Source organism: Pogoniulus pusillus, chromosome 26 (genome assembly GCF_015220805.1).
Source record: "Pogoniulus pusillus isolate bPogPus1 chromosome 26, bPogPus1.pri, whole genome shotgun sequence".
In the NCBI taxonomy this organism is placed as follows: domain Eukaryota; kingdom Metazoa; phylum Chordata; class Aves; order Piciformes; family Lybiidae; genus Pogoniulus; species Pogoniulus pusillus.
Genome location: NC_087289.1, coordinates 15,420,911 through 15,428,621, shown reverse-complemented (window position 1 = coordinate 15,428,621; position 7,711 = coordinate 15,420,911).

Here is a 7,711-nt window from a genome sequence, read left to right as displayed (position 1 = left end):
GGGTATGTGGTGCGTTCTCAGCTGTGAAAACCTAAGTGGCAGCTTTTGGAATTAGCTGTCCAAATGTTCCCCGTGCAGAAGGTAAACACTTTGAACTTAATTTTTCACAACAGGAGAAGCAACTGAACTCAGAAGCAATTACAAATGGCAGTTTAGATTATTTCAAGTGAAGGTATAAGCTGAGAGCTGAGTAAATGAACATTCAGTCTTCAGAGGAAGGGTGGAAGGGAAGGCTCTTTAATGATTAAAAGACCAGCCTGAAGATTTGTGGTAGAGTATCACTCTGGAGATCTTAAACTCCTCTTTTGGTCGTCAGAGAACTGCAAACAATGTATTTCTTCCTAAGAGGAGGGAAAAGGTCTGAGTTTCAAGAAGTGGTTGATCTTGTTTGAAAGTGCTAGCTCAGAGAAGTGCTCCTGCACTTTTCCCAGGAAGGTGTCGTTTCAGAAGCAGCAGTGTCAGCTGCTGTGTCATGAATCTCAGCAAGACAGGCTCCCAGGTGGGAAGCAAACAACACTGGTTATTCTTGGACAGCTCAGACAGAGAATTGTTAAGAAGCCTTTATTTAGAGAATGTAGTTAATTACTCTACCAGGATCTCCATTGTTCTCTGTGTTGTAGAAGAATAATAGGCTGCTACTGAAGGCATTGCAAAAGCAGATGTCTTTAGTTATTTTCCTGGTTCACCTCAAGTAAAGGAATCATCACTGTCCTTTTCAGCGAGTCTATACATTTCTGCTTCAGTTTCAAGCTTAGGTTAATGAACAATTACATGGAGCAATTAAATTCCACTGCTGTGTGAGTTGAGTTCCTTCTGGCAAAGTCTTGTCCTCACCTAGATTTTCTACCTGAAGAAAGCTGACCTCTTACTGGCATCCTTATGATGGTAGTATTTTTTTTCCTCACCTTGGGGTCTTTATTTTCCCTGTGACAGTGTTTACTGGAGAACTAGCTAGAGTTCACACACAAAAATTACAGTTGCCTCTAAATATAAATGTAGGTTGGGTGTGTTTTCCTGTTTGAATTAACTCCCTTCCCTGCTCCCCAGGGGCTTTTACAGTATCTAAATTTGAGTTATCTCCCTAAGAATCTATGCTAATGTCATCTTGTATTCATGGACTGAAGTGTCTTTATGCTCTATAGGTTAATTCAGATTAGCCCAACTGTTCCAGCCATTGGTGTTCACAACTAGGAAAATCTCATTCAGCCAGCACTGTGCAGTTCCATTAGTGCAGCTGCTGAAGCGTGAAATAATCCCCCTGGCCCCAGCTGAAAATGAAGCAGCAAGAAAGACCTCAAAATCAGAGGTTTTGTTTTCATTGCAGCTTTCCCCAACATGCAAAGGCATCGCTGGTTTTATCAGCCTTATCCCTCCTCCTGTGTAGTTATTAATCTGCAAGTTATGTAACTGTGCAGCACCCCTGATACGTGAAATTGTAACTGCGTTTTACTCACTCTTCAACTGTTAGGATGATGTGTAACACATCTTATGGAGCTCCTAAATCTGAAGCACACTTTCTTTGGAGTTCTTAAGTGCCCATCACCCAACTACCAATGCACAGTTCGGATGTACTCTAAGGGCTTTGCAAGTCAGTTAACTTACAGTGTTTTTGTAACTAAATGATACTTCTTCCACACTGAGCATTATCACTTGTGATCAGAAAATGAGGTGGATCTTCCATTGTTGTGTGAGGATATGAACATGAGCCAGCAGTGTGCCCAGGTGGCCAAGAGAGCCAGTGGCATCCTGGCCTGCATCAGGAATGGTGTGGTCAGCAGGAGCAGGGAGGTCATTCTGCCCCTGTACTCTGCACTGGTTAGGCCACACCTTGAGTACTGTGTTCAGTTCTGGGCCCCCCAGTTTAGGAGGGACATTGAGATGCTTGAGCGTGTCCAGAGAAGGGCAACGAGGCTGGAGAGAGGCCTTGAGCACAGCCCTACGAGGAGAGGCTGAGGGAGCTGGGATTGGTTAGCCTGGAGAAGAGGAGGCTCAGGGGTGACCTTATTGCTGTCTACAACTACCTGAGGGGTGGTTGTGGCCAGGAGGAGATTGCTCTCTTCTCTCAGGTGGCCAGCACCAGAATGAGAGGACACAGGTTTAGGCTGGAGGTGAGGAGAAAGTTCTTCCCTGAGAGAGTCATTGGACACTGGAATGGGCTGCCCGGGGAGGTGGTGGAGTCGCCGTCCCTGGAGCTGTTCAAGGCAGGACTGGACGTGGCACTTGGTGCCATGGTCTGGCCTTGAGCTCTGTGGTAAAGGGTTGGACTTGATGATCTGTGAGGTCTCTTCCAACCTTGGTGATACTGTGATACTGTGATACTGTGATAGGAATGGTGTGGTCAGCAGGAGCAGGGAGGTCATTCTGCCCCTGTACTCTGCACTGGTTAGACCACACCTGGAGTCCTGTGTTCAGTTCTGGGCCCCCCAGTTTAGGAGGGACATTGAGATGCTTGAGCGTGTCCAGAGAAGGGCGACGAGGCTGGGGAGAGGCCTTGAGCACAGCCCTACGAGGAGAGGCTGAGGGAGCTGGGATTGGTTAGCCTGTAGAAGAGGAGGCTCAGGGGAGACCTTATTGCTGTCTGCAACTACCTGAGGGGAGGTTGTAGCCAGGAGGAGATTGCTCTCTTCTCTCAGGTGGCCAGCACCAGAACAAGAGGACACAGGTTTAGGCTGGAGGTGAGGAGAAAGTTCTTCACTGAGAGAGTCATTGGACACTGGAATGGGCTGCCCGGGGAGGTGGTGGAGTCGCTGTCCCTGGAGCTGTTCAAGGCAGGGTTGGACATGGCACTTGGTGCCATGGTCTAGCCTTGAGCTCTGTGGTAAAGGGTTGGACTTGATGATCTATGAGGTCTCTTCCAACCTTGGTGATACTGTGATACTGTGATATTTGACAGTAAGAGGAGATTAAATATCTGCTTTGCTTTAGCTGGTTTAGATGTGCCAAGGTGCTCTAGGTTTAGTGGGTACATGATACAACATTGTGAAGGTGCATGGGTGCCCCTGGAGGCTGCATACCTGCAGCAGTAGTAATCTGCAGCTGGATCACTACTGTATGTTTTAACATGCAGTTGGAGCTGACCTGGGTATCTTTTTGCAGTGCTACTGAGAGATGTCTTGCCAGGAAATTCTGACACCTGATGAGGGGCAACATCTGCAGTTCAAGGCATGCTTCCATATGGCAGCCCCTAAAGACAAAGTGTAACACAGAGCAGAGGGCATTTGAGCTGTCCTCTACAACAGCTCAAGAATGCTTAGTTCCTGGCTCTGACCTCAGAGAGGGAATCTCATGTCTCTGGTAGGCACTAAACTTGCTTTTAAATTGTTTCCTACTCCAGCTTTTTTAGTGCAAATATGAGCACTAACCTGGACAAAACTCAGGCAGGATCTTCTAAGTGAGAAGCCCTTCTAGGATTTTGGTCTGTTTTTCAGCTTGAATATGATTTCAGTTCCATATGGTTTGAATATTCTGCTTGCTTGTATTTTTCAGCCTTTTAACTCAGATGAAAGTGTTAAAGTAAGAAAAATCAAGTTTTTTTTTCCTCCCTCTAACTTTCCTTTTCCTCAGATAGACATAGACTGTGCAACTCTGGTAAATGACATTCACATTTAGTCCATGACAAGCTTTGCTTTCTATGTTCCTATGTCTTCAAGTGAAAAGAGAGCCACATGTATGCCACTGAAGGAAAAATTTCCTGTCTGGAGACCTGTCCTTTATGGATTATGAAATCAACCTTTGCATAAGCATGCAAAAACCTGCAAGAGATTTTTGTACCCAGGGAAGCATTTCTTTTCTAGTACTGGTAGATGGGAAAAGAAACCCAACATTAGGGGGTCAAATAAAGCCAGTTTTCAATAAGACAATGCAAACGGTGTATCATTTCAACTAAAAAGTAGTTGTTGCCCATAGAGAATGCCAAGACAAATGGAAGCTGGCCACCTGAGATAACATTCTGATGCTTTTGTTAATGCAGTCTGACCTGCAAGGAAGAGAAATGAAGCTGTATGCATCCAAGATAAATATTTCTGTTCAAAATTCTGCAGTGTCTTGTTTGCATCTGCATGGAATTGACTCTTTCCTTGAAAATAATGCTTGCTTCTGCATAACAGCTTTGGTCAGACTCAGAAGCTTAAAAGTTTAAGCAAAACCCTGATAACTAAAACTATCACCTCCAGTTCCTTGTACAAGAGTTCCTTTTTGACTGGGTGGATTATTTTTGTTTGGCAAGGGCTGATGGTGTCCAGATTATTCAGTTCTTCCTGATGTTAGGTCTTTTTTCAAGGGCAGGCAGGTAGAGAGCTAAGTTTAGTTGTCTGTACCCAGCTGTACACATTTAAAGATAATAAGAACATGGGATAGGCAGACTGAAGTTTTCATGACCACATGAGAAGGGAAGGAAAAAGAAAGCAATCTAAGGAATGGACTGAAAAGCCTAGAGGATGAAAGCAGGAGAGGACAGGAGGAAGGAAACTAGCAGCTGTGGAATGATAGGGTACTGAGGCTCAGGAGGAATTAGGGGACATGAAGACAGCAGAGTTGAGGGGTCTTCTCCCTTCCTTCCACACCAAGGGCTGTGGTATGGAGAGACACAGAGGTCTGCCCTATATACCTAGCCAAACACTGGAGCTGCTTCTCCTCCCTTTCCTACTGTCATCCTTCCTTCAAACTGGGTATTTACTACTTTTTTGCTGTGCTCTATCTGCTCCCTAAATTGTTTTACCTGAAAGGGGAAGAAGCCTAAGTGCTACATGACAGTTGAAGTAGTCTGGGATACTTCTATAGCTATCTCTTACATCTCTGAGCAGATGTGTTTTCTGCTTGTCTTCTATCACAGTCTGTGCCTAAAGAGTTGAGAGAGTACAAAATAAGGCAGACTCATCATATAAGCCTTGTTTTTCTGTCTGCTACACTGCTTTAGTACGAGGTGGGATAGAAAATAAATGGCAGCCTCATGTCTGTTTTTCTCTTGCCTTTTGTTTCGTCTTCCTTTTTTAGAAGTAAGGATTTAAGTTAAACCCCTTTAATGAAAGCTTTTTGCCCTTTAATTCTTCACCTTGATGTCTTGGAGTCAGCAGCACTCATGTAATAAAGTAAATTGAGAGAAAATGAGAAGTTCCAATTGATTTCTCAAATGTAGAGCTAAGTCCAGCTTGCATTTAATTATTCCTCTGATAATAAAGCAGACCCTATTGTTTTTCTTCTAATGCTCTTTGAGCAGAGTTTGCTTTATCAAGATGTTTCAGGCAAAATTCAGTCCCTGCTACTCCATTTACCTTAGAGCTGACTGATCACTGGGGCATTTGAGCTACTGTATAGCAAAGGAAAAGCTTTAAGCTGATTACTGAGAATGCAGAAAATTAACGTTTTTTGTTAAGTTCTGAGCAGAGAGATAAGGGCTTCCTGAAGATCTGCTGAGATGTGATGTTCTTTCTTGCCCTTATCAAATTGGTGGTGGAGCTGGCCCTTCTGTACTGTTGTGCTGTGAAAGATAGGAGCTGCTGATTCTTCTCTTCCCTCCCCCAAGTTTCCTGTAACATGTAGCTGTTACTCTCATTGAAAATTCAGTAGCTGGTCACAGGCCAATTGACCTTTAGCAGAATGTCCTAATTATCCCCAGAAAGGGATTCTGGCTGTAATAAACTCTGTATAAAAGCTATACAAGTCAATGGTGTTTAAGGTCTGGCTCTGTAAGTTGCAGCACAAGAAAGTCTCAGACAAGCACTGTTTCTTTATCATAGAATAATAGAATGATTTAGGTTGGGAGGGACCTCAAAGATCATCGAGTTCCAACACACCTGACATGGGTAGGGACACCTCTCACTAGACAAAGTTGCTCAAAGCCTTGTCCAGCTTTGTCTTAAACACTTCCCAGGATGAGTCATCCACAACTTCTCTGGGAAACCCATTCCAGCCTCTTACCACTCTCATAGTAAAGAATCTTTATCTACTCTGATGGAGTTTAAAACCTTTGTCCCTTGTTCTATCAGCACAGGCCTTTATTAATTGCCCCCACTTCAACTTTTCTCTAGGCTCCCTTCAGGTATTGGAAGGCTGCTGTAAGATCTCCCTGGAGACTTCTCTTCTCCAGGCTGAATACACCCAATTCCCTCAGCTGGTCCTCATAGGGGAGGTGCTTCAGGCGTCTGATCATCTGGGACAGGCTACAGTGTATGGACCTGATTAGACCAATATAAAGGCTGGAAACAAAAGATCAAAGGTTCTTACCCTTGATCATGTCTTGTTCTAATCATGAATATTCTCAGAATAGAGACCTAGATCTTGATTTACTTTCTGTTCTGAAATCCTAGTGTAGTTTTAATTTATAGGAATGTCTGCATGTTTTCATCTCTGGCTCTCACCTTAAAGCTGGCGGCCAGTCACTAGTCACTAGTGGTGTCCCTCAGGGATCTGTACTGGGCCCCATCCTCTTTAACATCTTCATAGATGATCTGGATGAGAGCATCGAGTCAGTCATCAGCAAGTTTGCAGATGACACCAAGCTGGGGGCAGATGTGACTGAGTTGGAGGGCAGAAGGGCTCTGCAGCGGGACCTTGACCGCCTGGACAGATGGGCAGAGTCCAAGGGGATGGCATTCAATAGCTCCAAGTGCAGCGTGCTGCACTTTGGCCACAACAACTCCATGCAGAGATACAGGCTGGGGTCGGAGTGGCTGGAGAGCAGCCAGACAGAGAGGGATCTGGGGGTGCTGATTGATACCCACCTGAACATGAGCCAGCAGTGTGCCCAGGTGGCCAAGAGAGCCAGTGGCATCCTGGCCTGCATCAGGAATGGTGTGGTCAGCAGGAGCAGGGAGGTCATTCTGCCCCTGTACTCTGCACTGGTTAGACCTCAGCTTGAGTCCTGTGTTCAGTTCTGGGCCCCCCAGTTTAGGAGGGACATTGAGATGCTTGAGCGTGTCCAGAGAAGGGCGACGAGGCTGGGGAGAGGCCTTGAGCACAGCCCTACGAGGAGAGGCTGAGGGAGCTGGGATTGGTTAGCCTGGAGAAGAGGAGGCTCAGGGGTGACCTTATTGCTGTCTACAACTGCCTGAGGGGAGGTTGTGGTCAGGAGGAGGTTGCTCTCTTCTCTCAGGTGGCCAGCACCAGAACAAGAGGACACAGCCTCAGGCTGCATCAGGGGAGATTTAGGCTGGAGGTGAGGAGAAAGTTCTTCCCTGAGAGAGTCATTGGACACTGGAATGGGCTGCCTGGGGAGGTGGTGGAGTCGCCGTCCCTGGAGCTGTTCAAGGCAGGACTGGACGTGGCACTTGGTGCCATGGTCTAGCCTTGAGCTCTGTGGTAAAGGGTTGGACTTGATGATCTGTGAGGTCTCTTCCAACCCTGATGATACTGTGATACTGTGATACAGATGAAGTTAGATGAGGCTGCTCTAACAATTTATTCACTTAGATTCCAGATATCCCCAAGGGTGGAGGTCATACAGCTTTCCTGTGTAGTAATTTTGTGTGTGTGGTTTTGTTTGTTTTGATTTGTTTGTTTGCTTGTGTTTTTTTAACCCTAGGAATGGACTTTACTTGTAGCCCAGATAATAGTACATTAAAGCTGTTTTTACTTCATCTAAATCTAGGTATTGTGCGTTTCTTGTTTGAATGAAAGTAATTCCACAGAACCTTGAATTTTGGCCATAGTTCAGCCAGAAGCAGATACAGGACACAGGATTTATAGATTGTCATCAGTCATGGATGGATCCTTG